This window comes from Colias philodice, chromosome 23 (genome assembly GCF_061535455.1).
Source record: "Colias philodice isolate Cphi_HAF_F1 chromosome 23, ilColPhil1 Martin Lab GWU primary, whole genome shotgun sequence".
NCBI classification, from domain to species: Eukaryota; Metazoa; Arthropoda; class Insecta; order Lepidoptera; family Pieridae; genus Colias; species Colias philodice.
Window position 1 is genome coordinate 7,740,780 of NC_143108.1, and position 19,774 is coordinate 7,760,553.

General features: G+C 31.9%; 1 protein-coding gene across 1 annotated transcript in view; it reads right to left on the reverse strand.

Annotated features, from left to right (window-relative positions):
* Octalpha2R (alpha2-adrenergic-like octopamine receptor) overlaps positions 1 to 18,760 on the reverse strand; it is a 350,919-nt gene extending 332,159 nt beyond the window's left edge. The window contains exon 1 of the mRNA XM_089709883.1: positions 18,617 to 18,760. The gene's annotated coding sequence lies outside the window, so the exon portion shown is untranslated. The remainder of the gene's footprint in view (positions 1 to 18,616) is intronic.
* Between the last annotated feature and the right edge of the window lie 1,014 nt (positions 18,761 to 19,774).

The window sequence follows — 19,774 nt, forward strand, 5'->3', positions numbered from 1 at the left end:
AAAAACCTCACTTCAAGCACTACTGAAAATTACAAAAAATATGAATTCCCAAACAGCGCACTCGTTCCAACTTCAACCAGATCACAAACAAGCATATTCTGCTTAAGTAATTACTGTTCTTAATATCTAAAAGCCAATGGTCATTCAGTATTCAAAATAAATTATTTAACATTTCCAGAGGCGGTCTATTTTTGCATAACGGCGGCTTTGTTTCCAATTTATAAGTGCTCTTATAGACGATGAGGGTTTTTCGTGTCTCTGTTATTAAACAGGCCTGTAAATCTGTAAATCTACGCTAATTTTATTAGTAGGATTGTCTGTTTGTATAGTTTGATTAAGGGCCGATTTTTCAATGCTTGGATAAAACTTATTCGTCGAATAATGTATAAAACTACCATTTTAAAAACATATTCTAATTGCCCGTATTTGACAGTTTTGGTGACATTTTAATATTATCGTGTAATACTTTATTAGACGGATAAGTTTTATCCAAACATTGAAAAATCGGCCCTAAACGTCATTAGCGGTTGTCTTTATAGATGTGGAGAAAATGTTAACTCAATTTTTAGGGTTCCGTAACTAAAGGGTAAAACAGGACCCTATTATTAAGACTTCGTTGTCTGTCTGTTTCCAGGCTATATCTAGAAAGCTGAAATTTTCACTAATGATGTATTTCCGTTGCCGCTATAATAACAAATACTAAAAATTAAAAGAAAAAAATATTAATAGTACGCGAGTCCGACTCGCACTTGGCCGGTTTTTTATAGATAGAGAAGATAGACTCTGTTAGGAGTATTACCTAACAGGAGTAAAGGATAACTAATTTTTTAATACAGTTGTTTTGCTGAAAATTTATTTTGCCTTTTCAAAGCAAGCCCTTTAGGACGAAAATACTAGTTACGCTAGAAATCTATACCTACTAATATTATAAAGCTGAAGAGTTTGTTTGTTGGTTTGTTTGAACGCGCTAATCTCGGGAACTACTGGTCCGATTTGAAAAATTCTTTCGGTGTTAGATAGCTCATTTATCGAGGAAGGCTATAGCTATCATCACGCTACGACCAACAGGAGTGGAGCCACGGGGGTGAAACCGCGCGGAGCAGCTAGTAAATAATATACTTACAATTTTTTACACGAAACTACCTACTACTTTTCTTTCTATCTCTATTATTTCTATTTTTTTTTCTATCTTATACGATTTTAAATTATTCACCAATTCTACTTATTATAACAGTTCAACACACGAACCAGGGCATACATCTTGTATATTAATACGAAGATTATCTGCAATCGAGATATTCTGCATCTGAGGAGCATAACGTTGAAACCACTCGAACTAATACCGCTAAATATTATATTAATATTCCAGAATGTTCTACATATTATATTCTAAACATTATCGTTATACTAAATCTGTTTACAAGTACATCTTAGCTAATACCTAGGTGATTCTGTAAGCCCTAATGAACATCTGATCTTAATCTAATATATATTATAAAGGCGAAAGTTTGTAAGGATGTATGGATGTATGGATGTATGGATGTGTGGATGTTTGTTACTCTTTCACGTAAAAACTACTTAACCGATTACAATGAAATTTAGCACACATATAGAGGGTAACTTGGATTAACACATAGGATAGGTTTTATCCCGGAAATCCCACGGGAACGGGAACTATGCGGGTATTCCTTTGAAAACGCGGGCGAAGCCGCGGGCGGAAATCTAGTATGTACTAAATGAATTGAATATGGTTGATTTATTTTCACAAAAAAGTGTGTGCCGACACGTGTCAGAAGTGAAACTTCTTTGGCAAGATTCAGTTATCAAAATCGACGCCTTACTCCATAACGTGACGGTATTGCCATGACGCGACCATGAAATTTTACTCTCAACGCGCCTAAAGAAGTTTCACTTAAAAAATTGGACCTATTTTGAAAATAAGGATAGCTTATAATATAAACTAATTTTCGTTAAGTTTTTAATAAAAAGCAAGTGTTATTTATTTTTTCTCCTAAAGTTTCTTTTTTCTCAGACTGACATGCTATCAAAAATTTATATTAAAGTAGGTACACATGTCTCTTTCATGAACGAATTTTTTTCGTCTTACTCTACTTTCGACGAACACATCTAAACTTATTTTATTCCGTTAGAAATTTTACTTTTTAGAAACCTTCTTCTTTCGAACCATAATGTGTTTGTTTTATTTCGGATGAACTTTTAAATTGTTACAATTGTATGCTTCGTACATGTAACACGCAATCATCTTATGACTAACTTCACTACCCATTTCACTTTCTTAAAAGAAAAAATAACAAGATTTACATTTCATGGAAATACCCTATGGGACTAATTTAATCAGTAGAGTATGCTGAATGCTCCACATATAATAAAGATGGACACAGCAAACTAATTGTACTAAAAAAACATAAAACTTTCCAGTATTTCGCTTCCTTTAACAGCCACATAAACAACGATTCTTTCAATAAATAAACCTTACAATCCGAATCATTTAAAATACCTTCAAACGATCGGTTGATTTGGACAAAACGTCGCAAAAATCCAGATCCGACTGAGTCTTACCCGGCTTAAATATAACGATACAGAATAATGAGCCCTGTTGCCCGGGTCACCGGTCATACGGGTTAGTGTACACCAGTGTGTGCTATACTATGCGAAGCTATAAAATTTGATTGCTGTAAACTCATAGTAATAGATAGATTTATTATGCGATGTGAATGCTATATTCTTAGAATAGTTGCTGGTTTCGGTATAGTACTAACACACACACAAATAAAACCTATGCTATGTGAAGCTTTAAAGTAGATTACGATATTCTTAGGATAGTAACAGGGATTGTTATAGTACTATCACACAGAAATACCACAACATAAGTTCTATTTTTTTGTTTCGAATTCATGAAATTTTTGTCGTAGTAGAGGTAAATCTATCTATTCTCTACACTGTATTAGCTGTTGACTGGTGTTTCTTGTTTATGTAGATTTAAATATGTAATGAAATTCTGTATGCAGCCTCTGAATCCTTATAATCAACGCCATCATCCAAATGCCGGCAACGCAACCACAATACTTCAGAGTCTGTGGTTGTTCATGGGCAGCGCCAATCATCGCTTTCTGTACGTTGACGCGCAAGACGCCGCCTTATACATAAAAAAATGAATTTAAACTTTTCAAGTAATTAAGCCATTTGATTAAATAAACGAAAAACCTTGCCAATAGTTCAGTTCATTCCCAGCGTTTAAAATATCTGTAATATTAGCCGCAGACTGTCTTTGATTCTCTCTTTAATGCATTTATGTGTTCACTAGAAGTCTCCAACTCTAAATAATAGAATAGTCAACAAAAAAGCTACAATAAACTCCACTCAAAACATATTACCCAACATCTCAAGCGGTTACAAAGCCATTTATCGCATTAGCCGATCCCATCAGTGGATAAAGCCCTTACGGTCAAAATGAATGACCGTGGGCCAAATAAATCTGGATTAGACTAAGTGCATGAGATACCGCCACATCTTTACTAATGACTACAGTTCACTGTGTGGACGTTGAAAAATATAACCGGGTGATTTTAACCGGGTATTTTTAAAATGGCCAACTCGTATTTTTTATGTCAAGATGTAGATGTAGATATACGCATACACGCATAAAACAGGTGTCGAAAAATATATCCGGGTGGTTTAATACCAGTATTTTTTTTAATTCTCGTGTCACAATGTTAGTCTGCATACTCCTCCGAAACGGGTGGACCGATTCTCATGAAATTTTCTGTGCATATCGGGTAAGTCTGAGAATCGGCCAACATCTATTTTTCATATGTACCACGGGCGAAGCCGGGGCGGGCCGCTAGTCTTTCTGTAAAGATAACGCATAAAACACACATTAACTTGCAAAATATATCCGGATGATTTCACAAACAACTTTTAAAAATGGTGCCATGTCACATGTACAAAGAAACTTCTGAAAATGTACGTAAAGGAAAGATTAAAAAAATGGAACGTAATCATAGTTTCATTCATTTAAATTGTGATATATTTCAATAATAAATAAGGAAATTATTCACAAATTTTTAACATTAAAAAAAATTTACAGACATACGAATGGTTTCCAAAAATGGCGACTCGTTCTGAAACTTTTACACAGGAAAATAACGCTCACACTTAGATAAAAACGTTTAAAAATATACCCGGGTGCTTTAATAAATAATATGAACATATTTATTCACTAATTTAGCCAATAAAACAAAATAAAAAAAGACGTGTGGCACTCGGGGACTGCCGCGGTAAAGCTATTGCATGCTATGCCTTCAAGCCACACCTCCGTGCCCGTCGGAGTGGGGAGCGTGAGGTTTTTCGTTACGCAATTTCTGGATTCGGTCCCCGCGCTCAAGGCCCGCGATAGAAGCTATGCAATAGCTTAAAAATAAAGTTTTCATACACTCAATATAAACTTATCTTAATAATTTATTACTCGTACAGGAATTCATAAACTCGTAAACAAGTTAAACCGTTCGGAAATCCTTCAATATTCTCGCTTTTATCTATCCACAGGGATTTCTGAACTTAAGATTTTACCTTAATGTTCTTGAAGCGTTTACAATGAACGGTATATGTTTTACAGGTTAAGCGACGGATGGCGCGGTCAGTGTGTTGATGGGTGATCGGCGAAACTTACAAGACGTATGAAAAAAAATTCAGGATTATCATCAACACGATCCAGATGGGAATAAAAATAAAAATATAGCTTTGGTCACAGAAAGCTATTATTCCCGAGATTCATAGCTTTTGAATGTATTTTTTTCCATCAATTAAGTAATTAGATATTAAACCTTTTTTAATAAACAAAATAAATAAAAATATTGAGTTTATTTACCAAAATCATCAAATCCTTATATGTAACACATTTCATGTAGATGTAAAAGTAATTCTTCTCTTTCTTACGAATAATTATTTTAATCAAAAGTACTAAACAAATCCTATCCTATCCTATCCTATCCTACTAATATTATAAATACGAAAGTTTGTGAGGATGTTTGATACTTTTTCACGCAAATACCGATCCGATTACAATGAAATTTAGCACACATATAGAGGGTATTTTGGATTTACACATAGGATAGGTTTTATCCCGGAAATCCAACGGGAACGGGAACTATGCGAGTTTTTGTTTAAAAACGCGGGTGAAGCCGCGGGCGGAAAGCTAGTATACTATAATAACAATTATTTTTAACAGTATTTATTTGTAAATGATACAAACTTGTTGCTAAAATAACCGAGTTAATAATCAGCGAAAACATTAAAACGGGGTAAATTATAGAACATTAATATTACGTGTATTACCTAAGTTGAAACATCGAAGTTATTACAGGTAATTGGGACAAAGTACTGGGTAACGTTATGTAACGTACACAGCTAGTGATGTGTGGTGTCGATGAATTTATTATCGATAATTTGTTTAATTAATATCAAAATTAATGGAAAGTTACATTGTAGAACAATAATATTCGATCTAACATTTTAATCAAAAACGTGGGTACAAAGCAGCTTATTGGTACCTGTTTGTCTTTTGCTCTTATTAAATAAAGTTTACCGTTAAATAAATAAAAATATTAACCTAATGAAATACGGTAGGTACTTATCCAAAAACAACGCAATGCTTCACTGAAAATTTATTCCAACACAAATTTCATTCCCTATTTGCTATTATACAGTTTAAAGGTAGTATGTATCGATAAAATCTGCGCACATCACTAAAATCCTTCACATATCCCTAAAGTTTAACAAGTTGGGTGTTACAAGGGTCGAAGTTTGTTACCTTGCTCCACAAAAAATGGTTAAATTTTGATAATTTGTCACTGCCTACTTCATTACATTTCAACATATGGTTTATTAATATTAAAGGTGTGCTCTTTACATATTTTAAACATTCATCTTATATATAAAAATGAATCGCAAAATGTGTTGGTAAGCGCATAACTCGAGAACGGGTGGACCGATTTCGATAATTCTTTTTTTATTATATTCCTTGAAGTACGAGGATGGTTTTTATGTAGAGAAAACGTAAATATGTACCACGGGCGAAGCCCGCTAGTTACCGCTAGTTTAATATAAAAAGGTAAATCCCGATATTTATTGTTTAAATTGACTAAAAACATTTATAGTTAGTTTTTATAGTTTCTATAACGGTGCATTTGCATCAAACGGACATAGAGCTAGAGCTAGAGTAAGAGAATTATTTCGTAATCTTTAGTCTAAACAAAAACTCGCATTCAGTGTTATTCAGTATTAGAACATTGCGTAGAATCTTTTCGAACGCTCTAAGAACAACGATAGAATCTATGATATTTATATAAAAAAGCTAGATACCTTACCCGCTCTCTATTTTGGCAAGAAAAAACTCAGCTAAGTGCCCGAGTTTCACTTAGTCACGCACCATTCAGCGTCGTGGCTGGACGTTCTTTTTATATTTTAATCGGCAGTTGTTATTACGAAGTACATGAGTGAGACATGTATTGTCTCGTGCGTGTGAGTGAAAGAGAGAACAACTGTATTGGTGATAATGCGTTAGTAAGTAGGTATGTATTAATTACGCTGTTTTTTAGTGCAATGATGTTGGCGTATGCCGCGTCTACTAGTATAATAGAGTCATTGGATAGAATGCTCTACGCCTATTCACACTAAAAGAATTTGACATAGTGCGGTTAGTATAAGCATTCGCTCGTTTGATGTAAATGCACTGTAAGATATTATACATTAATAATTAATCCAGAATACAAAATAAAAAATTGTGTATAAATATAGTGAATCAATATTGATGAATGATGACTATCACAATACAATTAATATGGTCCTTTTCTATAGATTGTATGTACTTCTGTTTGTAATGAACACAAACAATCTAAATATATACATTAATAAATTATCATATGTTTTCATCAAGATAACAGAGACGAATAAAATCGATGCACGCTTGCTTATTAAAAATAATATAGTTTATGACTAATAAGTTCATTTTTCATCAATTATACAATTAAATTAAATTAATAAATTTATTTATATAAACTAAAAATACATATTAAAAATCATTTCAAATGTAAAAATATGCACTAAAAACAATGCTATATGCAAGTTTATGATTTTCTCATCCTTAATTTCAACCTGGATTGAACACGCATTCCTCACAGACACAAAGCTAGACACTAACCACTAAACAAAAACCATTATTGAGACGAATTACCTACTAATAAATCAACTCTACACCACCAATAAAAACTGAAACAACCCCAATATCAGTTCATAGTTTTTCTCGATTAAGAAAAACCTCGAAAAGAAAAATAAAAACTTCGCCAAAACATTTAACATAGATAATTCGTTACACGCAAACATTGGTTTTAATGCGATTCTAATTTGCCATCGATAAGCTTTCTTTTATTACAGTTCTGAAACTAAATAAACAGATAAAAAATGTTCGAATTCAAACATTTATTTATTCGACTATTTAAAAAGTAATTTTTAATCGTTAAATTCTGCAATTAGGTAGTAAATTTTCTAAGAGTTTAATTTCTAAAAATACTTATTCAGAAATATAGTAAATAAATAACTTATTTCAGACATATCTTGCAACGCCATCTAGTTAAAAATCTATACATTGCACTAAATACTAAGTCTATGAAACCTAGACTACGTCAGTATCGGAATTCGTGACCTATTTTTCACTAATAAATAACATTCAACTGCCTTCTGAATACAAATGTAACGTATATATTGCAGTTTCTTACACATTTAAAAATAATTCGACGCCTAAAATTTACAATTATGAAAATGTTTATCCGTCTTTCTAGTAATTTACCAAACAGCTCTACCAATTTTTGTACGTAAGTAGCAGCTACGGACATTTGATAGAGAATTGATTCCACTTATTTATTACATAATATATTATAATGCAGAAGAAGTTATGGTTCTTAAATATTTAAATGAATAAATATTATTTAATTTTATTACAATTACCTATAACTAAACAACGGTTTGACACATTTTTAATTATCATAATAATATATTATCACATTAAAAATACCACACCTTACAAAATAATATTTTTCTAACAAAAACACAAAATGCGTCAGAGAATGTCGTGATAACCGGAGACGATACGGGACGTATACGGGTACGACACGATAACGATAAATAATTACAGCCTTAGGAAGTTTACCTTACGATATAATTAAGGAAACTGTTTAATTTATACATGCGTTCCGTTTTACTGAAGTACTTAAATATGTTTAAAATTTACACTAAGTATCTATACCTACTTAATATTATAAAGCTGAAGAGTTTGTTTGTTTGAAAGCGCTTATGTCGGGAACTACTGATCAAATTCGAAAAATTCTTTCGGTGTTAGATAGCCCCTTTATCGAGGAAGGCTATAGGCTCTATAGTACATAATATCATCACGCTAAGACCAACAGGAGCTGAGCACATAGGGTAAAACCGCGGAGCGCAGCGAGTATAAAATAAAAAATGTTGTGTATTTTTTTATTATCAAACTCCAGTGGAGACGGATCTTACTAAATAAAAGCATTAAAATTCGTATAGCCGATTTTGAATTATAAGTAGTATAACTAACACGGCTTCCATAACTACGTCATTAAATAGTAATAACACCAAAGTATATAGATAGTTGAAAAAATAAATCACTATTTATTCGTACTGCAGTGTTAAAGATTTCATAATTTGAAAAGAGACATCTGCATTACAAAAAGAGCATTCATCACTCTTTTGAAAAAGAATTACCAAGTCGCAATTTTAAAAACAGAATAGCGAAGCGTTTGAAAAAAGAATTAGCAAACCGTTGCTTCGAAGAAAGAATTTTTAGGTAGACGGAGGTTTTAAATTTAGAATTATTTAAAATTTAAAAAAAGAATTTGCGGGTCACGGTTAAGGAGGGAAAATGTAAGGTAGGATTTCAATTTGTCGACCGTTTTTTCAGTTTTGTTGCGAAAATTCCTTTCTCTTGCTTGCATTATGAGTTTTACCCAATACTTTTCAAATAAAATACTTATAAAGATTTGGAATATTCATTATTTTCCCACGTATTTATTGGAATATATCATAATGTTTCAAGCGGACATTATAAAAAAGTACTAATTAAATAAATAAATAAAAATAATAAAGAGTTTATTTACACTACAGTACAGTAAAATCAAAATAAAACATCTGCATATAAAAAATACTGACTCGACTCTACAACTACTACGACGACTCTACAATACATACATTGTACTGAATATTAACAGTTATTTCGTATTAACAGTTAGTTAATCTTAAGAAAATATTGCAGAAATCAACAATCGAACTAAACCAATTCTCTATACTCTATACAAAGCAGAAGATCATTATCTCTATAAAGTTATTGGTTAGTTTCGTCCAATAATACATTCCTATTTCAGTTCCCAATAGTATTGCCACAAAGAGCTAACAAAGTTCTAGGAATCCTAGGAATTCTAGGATAGAATTACTCCTTCCCTCTCCTGTAATTTGCACTTACGTTCGTTCGGGGACTCGACACATCTAGCCGCATTGCTTGGAAAAGACTCGTATTAAAAAAATAATTTTCGTCTTTGATATACAATGACAGGGAAAAAGTAGGCGCACGCTTGACGTACTTTTTTATATTTCGGTTTAATATTCATTCGTGCTTTTGTAATGTTTCACTTGCATTGAGAAAAATTCAGTATTTCAGTCACTATAAACTTATATGTAAGACTTTGCGTGTTTATTTATTTTCCAGTATATATACAGGAAAATAAAATATACTTCGTCTTTCGTATATGAAATATTATTTGAATTAAATTAGTTAAATTTTAAGCTCCTGCCAAAACTCCTGTGCAAAATTCATTTTATTCAAAAGCAATAAAATCAATTTTATACCCATTCAAAACCATAGAAAGCACCGTGCAAACTTTCTTGTATTCACGTCGAGTCTTTGTTTGAAAACGAGGGACAACATACATACATTCGCATTTAGTTGCAGCTAGTATTTCCGAATTCTATAGCATTTGACACTTACCCGTGTAACATTACCTAAAATTTTATATATTTTTGCATAGAGCTCTTTGCTTTTTTTTTAAAGTTACAATAATATACTGTTATATTTATTTATTTGATACTTTATTGTATATATATACCAGGCATAGAAAAACGAAACAATAATTAAGAAAAAACACAAAGGCACATACATACTAAAAGGCGGCCTTATTGCTTAAAAGCAAAAACCGTAATAGATTGTATGTCGAAACAGTTATATTATATAAGTCGAAAAAAAAAACAGAAACTTTAGATGTAGATGTTACATCTATAGTTGTACTGTAGATTCTACAGTATACATTATCTTGGACAGCGGACACCCATTGAAGAACCATAGAAAGCAACTTTCTTGCGTTGCGCAGTCTTTGTGTGGTAACGAGGGACTACACACATCTGTCCGCGTTTGTTTCGAACGAAAAGTTCCGAGTTCATTTGCATTTGAAACTTTTGCAGCGTTTCCAATCCTTTGTTTGGCATTTCTCTGTTCCCGTATCAATGTAGAATGGTGAAATATTGCTATTTAGCTTGATATAAAATATTCATAACGTTTGTAGGTTAATTAATTGTACAAATTTAAATTTGTTTACGAAATAAATTAGCTACTCCGAAACAAAACTGATAAAAAACACTTTCTTCTTAGTAAGTATCATGTTTGTTATGTTCTATGTACAACATAATAATATTATCATTCAAAACGGAAAATCAATAACTTTCCAGTTATAAGCTTAGTTATATAAAAACACTAGCGGTCCGCCCCGGCTTCGCCCGTGGTACATATTTACGTTTTCTTTACATAAGAACCATCCTCGTACTTCAAGGAATATAATAAAAAAATAATTATCGAAATCGGTTCAGCCGTTCTCGAGTTATGCGCTTACCAACACATTTTGCGATTCATTTTTATATATAAGATAAGATAAAATGTTTATTTAATATTAAAAATGTATGTTTTATTTAAACAAAATAAAAAATATAATTAGCAAAACCCTAACGAGGCAACCACTCAATTTAATCTCGTAGAGGTTTTAACGATATTTCAGCCATAAGGTTTCATACCATAAGATGGGATAAAAGGATTAAGGATATCCCTAACCCATCTACTATCCTAATCCCATCTTAATCTCCAATCTCACTCAACATTGGCATCCTTAACTAATTGTTCCAATAGAGATCCAAAAATGCGTATTAACTCGAATTTAAATTCAATCAATAACCTACCGTACGCTATTATAAACAGAGTAGCATATTGTTTATCGATTAGATTGACATACGCCCTAATATTTGGTATAACCTGATTCGCACCTAACTTCACTCAGCAGTATTTATGTCAAAATATTTACCGATCCATGGCAATAGAGAATTAAACAGGAAATACCGTTTAATCCAGTTTGTTGAGAAAACGTGAATAAATAATGGAAACACGAAATCCCCTTGAGGTTTGTATCGGTTTAGATAAGTAGGTTAAGCAACGTAGTTGTAGACAGCGTTTTGATGGGTAGATAAACGATATTTGAACAGAGTGTATAGCTAAATTACGTGAGTTGTCTAAAACATACACAACATTGAAAAACTAATTAGCTATTAAACTTGAATTGTGCTCGTATATAACAAAAAATAAAAAGAGCGTGTGTGCCGTCTAGAGAAAAGATACCAAAATCGTCGCCTTACTCCATGACGTGATGATATTACCATGACGCGACCTTAAATTTTACTCTCAACGCGTCTAAAGAAGTTTCACTTTAAAGAAAAAAAACAAAAATATTTTTACCGATAAATATTAAGGTACATCATTCCATTTAACATTCTTATAAATATAAATAAAACACAATAAATTCTAAATTCATCCTATATTCATCGTAAATTCATCTTAGTCTTTTTATATTCGCAAGAAAATAAGAAAATGCTATTATAATAAATGTGTTAACTCCCTCTGTATTTATATTGAAAACAGAAGTTTTCTGTGAGAACTCGGAAAGTATTTAAGAGGAATTATTTATATGCTAAATAAACTTTTGTTTAGACTCCAGTGTGTTTCATTTAACCCGTATTTAACTTTATTTATAGACTTTGTATAGTCTATATTAGGTATTAATGTCTATTTATGTTTATATATAATATGTTCGAGTCCGAGTTAGAGTGTGTTTTGTTTACTGGTTTATAGGTACGTGGAAAGGTTTGGGATTCGACTTTAGATTGAGAAAATTTTATATAGAGCTTAGACTATCTCTGTTAGAAATTATTAACGGATTCAATACTTGATTCATGCACTATATTAATGTTAATTTATTATTAAATTTAATTGGAACGGTTTGCATTGAGAAAGAAAGACGGTGATCTTTTTTTATGTTACTTTTTTAATATAAAATTAATTATTCTTTATGAACTCAATGATTATAGACTATAGATTATTTGACAACATTTTTTTAACTTCAAGAAAGTATGAAATGTCCTAAAGGGCACCATATTAAATTTGTGACATGACATATCAATGAAACGGAAAATCTATCCAATTATCATGAGTTATTTCGTAATTATCATCTTCAAACATAGGCTAAAAACGTGGGTTAGGTTTCAATCTTCCCTTTGTCCATATCAGGTGAAAATAGGAAACATTCATTACAAAACATTATTGACAATCCTTAAATATTTGGCTCCAAGGCTCGAATATTTGCACATTCAAATTGGAAGTGCGAACTGCTAATTCCCGTGTAGATACATATGTAATGTGTCAATTTGAAAAAGCAATATTGGCCTTTATTTCAATGGCTATTAAGTTTTATTTAGAACGTGGTATTTGCATTTTCTAAACGGTCTCGTATTTCGCGCCGTTTTATTTTGCTCGGCGCTTTTAAGGTTAAAATTGGAAGCCTGGTTCAGGTCGCAATCTGTCTGTCTAGATTTACTAGACATAGATAAGGCTAGATGTTAGGAATAATCATTTAATTAAATTTTAAAATGTGAGTACTGTGGTTGTGATATGTGAAAAAGTTTTTCTGAAACAGTTTCACGAATTTATATCTTAATTGCTCTTTTTGGTGCAGATAAATATTATATATTAATCCTTCAACTATTATATAAATGAAAAAAAAGTTATAATGCATGAAAACCTTTAAGTATGATTGTTTCTTTCAACACTGAGATATACCTAGTCTGGATTAGCATAATATGTATAGATTAGCTAATTCAATTCGTGATATAGGTAGACTATTTTTAACCTGTTCCCAAGGTAGTAAAATATAGCAAGGCAAATCAGGAATGAAACAAGACATCTGACAAGACTAATGACTCTGTAGAAATTAGGTCACAGACAATCACACTCAAACATTTATCCCCTCTTTTAAGCTGGTTCTTTGTTGATATTTGCCCATATCCTCTCTCAGGATACCAAACTCATACTCCATCAAACAAATATTTAATTATGCTTCCTATAAAATTATTGTTACGTAAAATCATCTATTTAAAATATGTATGTCTATTGTCTATTAATGATATTATAATACTAATATTATAAATGCGAAAGTAACTCTGTCTGTCTGTCTGTTACTCAATTACGCCTAAACTACTGAACCAATTTGCATGAAATTTTGTATGGAGATATTTTGATACCCGAGAAAGGACATAGGCTACCTTTTATTGCGAAATATGTACCACGGGCGAAGCTGGGGCGGACCACTAGTAATGATATATGTTGAAGTAAAAAACCTATATACACCTAGCAATTAACACATATTTCATCCTATGAAACACAGAATTTCCATAAATTTTACCCGTATTTATATCCGTTATCAGTTAATTAAACTCGCATTATATAGAAAAATATCTGAAACTATTCGCCAGATCTTGATATATTTCTTTTCTTTCCTTTCCTTCCCTTTTTAGTCGTTCCAAGAACCAGGCCAAAACATTACTGTTTTGCTACGAGAAAAAGAAAATTCTTTTAAAATATACGAGCTCGATTTCCCGCCTCAAATTTCGAGAAATTCTTTCTTAATGCTCATCCTTCTCAGATACCTAATATAATACTACACAGACAAGATAATACTATAGGTAGTATAATATTTAATACTAATCCTATAGGTAGATACCTAATTTGGGCTACGCGTTGATATAGAAGTCAGGAAAAATGAAAAACTTTTTAACGGATTTTAAACGCGATGTATTAATGAAATACTAGCTGCACTCCGCGGTATCACCCGCGTGGCTCCGCTTCTGTTGGTCTTAGCGTAATGATATAAAGTCTATAGCCTTCCTCGATACTAGCTGTGCCCTGCGGTTTTAACCGCAGTGCTTTACTCTTGTTGGTCTTAGCGTGATGATAGCCTTTCTCGATAAATGGGCTATCCCACACCGAAAGAATTTTTAAAATCGGACCAGTAGTTCTTGAGATAAGCGCGTTCAAACAAACAAACTCTTCAGCTTTATAATATTAAGAAGGTATAGATAGTATAGACAATACTATACTATAATATTTAAAGCTAATCTTATAGTTGGATAGTGGATACATAATTTGGACTACGTGTTGATATATAAGTCAGTTAGAAATAAAAAAAAATTAACGGATTTTAAACGCGATTCATGCATTAAATATTTCGCCTTTAATCAGATAAGTCTTAATTTTCTAATCTACTCGCGTAAAATCAGGCAGGAAAATACTATATCAGTCGTAATTAGATTTTCCTTCACACACTTATATTTAGAAATATAGATAATATTAAACTCGACAGATTGATCATCTAGTGATAATTATTGACATCTATTTCAGGTAATTGATCTGATTGATTTAAACTAATGAATGTTTCGCCCGTAATATAAATTTAATGCGTTGAAAGGTCAATATGGGGGGATATAAATTATATGTTTGATGGTATAACGAGGTGAGATATTTATCGTTATTTGTATTGGTGACTAGATTAGGAATGCGGAATCGTTCACGATGGTTTTATATAGTCTTATTATAATAGGTACTCGTATTATATAATAGTATTGACATGATTTAAAAGAGCATCTTATATTGAAACTACAGGAAGCGTGTTAAAAAAAATTACATAGGTACTTCACTACATAGAATAAAACAAAGTCGCTTTCTCTGTCCCTATGTCCCTTTGTATGCTTAAATCTTCAAAACTATGCAACGGATTTGGATGCGGTTTTTAATAGATAGAGTGATTCAAGAGGAAGGTTTTGGTATATAATTTATTGGGTTTTAGACAAAGCGGGCGAAGCCGCGGGTGGTAAGCTAGTAAATAATATTACTTACTTAAAATATTCATAAAAAATATACTAAATAAATCGCGTTCCCCCATATTATTTATTTACGACATATCAACGCAACAAACGCTTTGACCGACTTATGTATTGTAAATCAATTTATAACTTCCTACTCCAAGAGTCACTGCACTTTGCCTCGTTAGTATCTTTCGAACATTCGAACAAGAAACTTTACGTACTTACATTTAATTATGTGTTTTATTTCAATGTTTTTTCCAAAGCTACTAAGACTATAATATTTTCTTGAAAAACATACATCTGTACTTCGACATTCAAAACTTTTTCAAATAATACTAATGAAACATTGCAGAATTATCGAAGTTAGGAGTAAAGAAAATATAGAGCAAAATTGTACTTAAAATGAAAACAGTATGTTAATCTGTACTAATGTTACAAAGCTGAAGAGTTTGTTTGTTAGTTTGAACATGCTAATCTCGGGAACTACTAGTCCGATTTGAAAAAAAAAATTGTTGTTAGATAAGCCATTTATCGAGGAAGGCGGAGCTACGAGGGTGAAACCGCGAAGTGCAGCTACTAAATATAAAAAGAAAGAAGTTTTGACATAAAATGAAGATTACTTCATTCGTTAACTACGTCTTATCTTACTACCAGCATTTTTTCAAATAACATAACCTATCTCTTAAAAGTATTAAAAACTGAATAAAATTCCGATTCAGCACGTACAACTTACAAGGGAATGTCATATTAAAATGCCATATACCTATTTTTATGGAGAATATTATGGTTAAGTATGTAATTACATGCCTTTTATGGTTCAGAGTATACATCGGCCTCCTTTTGCTCACACGATTATATTATTTATCACAAATATTTTATGTGTTTTATTTTTAGAAACAAACAAAGAAAGATTAACCAATTGCATCAGATTTAAGGCTGAATAGAGTTCATATTTCTATTTTCTTTCGTGTGATTGTTCCTTTAACTCCTCGAGGAGCATAGGGCCTCAGTAAACTTTCTCCAGTCACGTCGATTTTGAGCTTTTGCTTTGGCTTCTTGCCTTTTTGACGTGACAACGTCTTATAATTCGATAGAGCCGGCTGCACGCACGAAAAAACATGACTCATGCGGCGTTACCTCGCTCTGAGGCGTTCCATGTGAGGCTTGAAGTGCAAGCGAGAGCGCAGAACGAGCGACAAAGAAGCACAATCGGACGTTGTCTCGTTCAACTATCGTCAGTAAACCGACTTTACAGACAACCAATTTTTTTTCGTATAGGTACAGTAAATTGAAGTCTTGATGTCGCTGAAATTTTATTAGATTTAACATAATCTTTAAATTACGATTTCAATGTTATTATACTTCTTTTGTTAAAAATAATGTCATCAAATAATTAAAACCATTCCTGTTCGAAAATTATGCATTTTATATCACTTAATACGTTCTTCGTAATTCTACTAAATCATAACTTCCTTTACTAAAAATAGAATTATTAATTTGTAAACGTTTGTTTCCCAATCACGCAAGAACTAATGAACTGATTTGTAGAACGTGTTACAATGTAGGAATTATGAACAACACTAGTTGTTTATAAATTATTATATAACAAGTCATTTTTCCCGGCTTCGCCCGGGTTGACCCAGAATAAATAAAATATGGACTGTAATACGATGTAATTATTTAAAGATAATAAAAGAAAATGAGTAAATTTAATCGAAAGACAAAAATTTCCTATTTATAACATTAACCACCTGGTTGACATCTTATATATAAAATTCTCGTGTCACAATGTTAGTCTGCATACTCCTCCGAAACGGGTGGACCGATTCTCATGAAATTTTCTGTGCATATCGGGTAAGTCTGAGAATCGGCCAACATCTATTTTTCATATGTACCACGGGCGAAGCCGGGGCGGACCGCTAGTTTATTTATATACTTGATGATGGTAGTGAATTCAAATCCCACGATTAAAAACGTTTATAAACGAAATATTTTTTTCGCAAGAAGAATGGTGTTTCGTAAAGCATGATTGACTATTATCTAAATTGATGGTTGTTTAAAATTATATAAGTAGGTATCGCAATTAAAAAAAATGTAATTTAAAGAAATTATTAAGGTAAATATATTTTTAATTTGAAGGTTAGGATATGACTTAGTTAATGTAATAATAATCGAGCTCTCCATTTTTATGGATGATGTGGAAAATTATACAAATAATACTGACAAAAAATAAGAATTATTCTTTATAAATAAAAAGTATTTTGAAATAAAAATATGTGATATAAGATATCTCAAGATATTTTCAGAAATGTTTTATTGAGCAGTCTTATCCTACGTTTTTATCTTCACTACAAATTGGTGTAATATTACTAAGTGGTCGCTTCATATTTCAAGTTTGATATACATCCTTATTCAAAGTATTATTTATAAATATAATATAATATCAAATACTCCATAAATAAGCTTGAAAATTAATTCTTAAGTTATATAACTTAAGTATTCTATTTTTCGGAAAATTAATACTTTTGTACTATTTTTTCAGTTATAAAAAGAAAACAAAAGCTTCATTGTAACGCAACGTATTATTTGATGCGTAACTTATCTCTGTAAAGGACAAAGGAATGCCTTAAATTTCTGGCCAGAAAATAATATATTATAAACGTAGAGCAATGTTAAAGTAAAGCTTTTAGAATAGGGCAATAAAATATGAAGCATGTATGCGAGAATTTAAAGCTAGAGTCGCACAAAATATGAGTGAGAAAATTATACCATTTTTTTTTTCAAAAATACGTATACAAAAAAATTTGATATGAAATTTGATTTGAGGGTTTTTAAATTCATCGGAATTTTCATTTTAATTTAAATGATTACATATTGTAAAACTATTCGGCCTAATATTTATTTGTAGTATAATTATAGATACTATGAAAATAAAACTGAGTATTTTTTAAATCATTTGTAAAATTGATGATAAACCAAACATCCACATATTATCACTAAACCCTAATATATTATACACTTTAAAGCACAATAAAAATTCATATCCCATCCTAAGCTCACAAAACAAACGTCGATTCAAATGAAGAGTTATATTAAGTCCTGTTTATTTAACGACTGCGGACACAGAGGTTATATGTGTCCCTTATAATCTCTCTCCCATACAACTACCTACAAAAACCCTGATTTGTAATTCTCCAATCCCAAGTGGATCCAAATAACACCGTTATTTATAACCATTTGGACAAAACTGCAAAAATTCACAAATCACATTCCGTATCAAGCATGTACTTACGATTTTTGTCACTCGAACACAAAGCACACATTGGCACTGAATATCACCACAAGCATATCCACTTAATATCACGATGTATTATGTGATTTTATTTTGAATATTTAAAATGACGATAGATCGGCGCGCGCGTGTGCCGTGCGTCCCGGGCGGCGGCAAAGATGATACTAGCTCGACTACGGGACGTCCAAGTTGCTCTCGCAAAAACGGGAACACCCTGTTCTGAGAAAAAATTACCATTTCTGTGGAAATCGGGGATATTAATTTGTTTTGTTAGCGAGATCAACTCTACTAGTGCTACGAATGTAGAGCTTTGTGATAACTGTGAATTGAGTTGGCTGTTCTACAGTGTAGGTTATTAGTTAAGCTCTATGTCATTTTTTTATAATTTTTAACAAGTACAGATTAAAATTTAAGCTTTTAAATGTTAATTAAATATTAATATAAAGTGACACATCCAAAAGTGAACTATTGAAGTGCTGTAGAGAGTTACTGATACGACTCTACATTTTTATGCTCTATTTTATTTCGTCTCATTTTTTATTATACTCCTGATACATTAAACAAATAGTTAAGCATCCACAAATTACGTAGTTCGCAAACAAAGTCAATATAATAAATTAATAATTTTGCAACTGTACTCGCAATAATTTCTTCACAAAAGTCTCTACATCCCGATTTCCACACAATTCAGGAGATTTTCGCACCAAGCAACCCGCTCCCGAGAAAATGGCGGGAAATGGCGCCTGCGTGGACCCTCCCCCCACCCCCGTCCCGGCGACGAAAACTTACCGCCAATCGACGTGACGAATTAAGCTTGCACGTTGCATATGTTGTTTTTTATTTCTTCTTGCCATTCTTAATGGTCTATTAGTTGTTTTAGTTTTGGCAATTTGGTATAAACACTATTATGTGTATAAATAAGATGTGGAATAGAACTAGAGTTAAGTTACGAAGATTTTTCGTTTGTTTTGATAGAGGGCAGATCAGCTGAGTGGTAAGGATGGTACAGAGTGGTATAATACACAGTATTTACTAGTTCTAACTATTCAAAGAACACAAAACATAACTTTTATATTTAGATAGAGTTTTGTATAGATTTTTATAATAACAACTAGCTTCCGCCCACGACTTTGTACGTGCATCCCCGTTTTGCCCGTT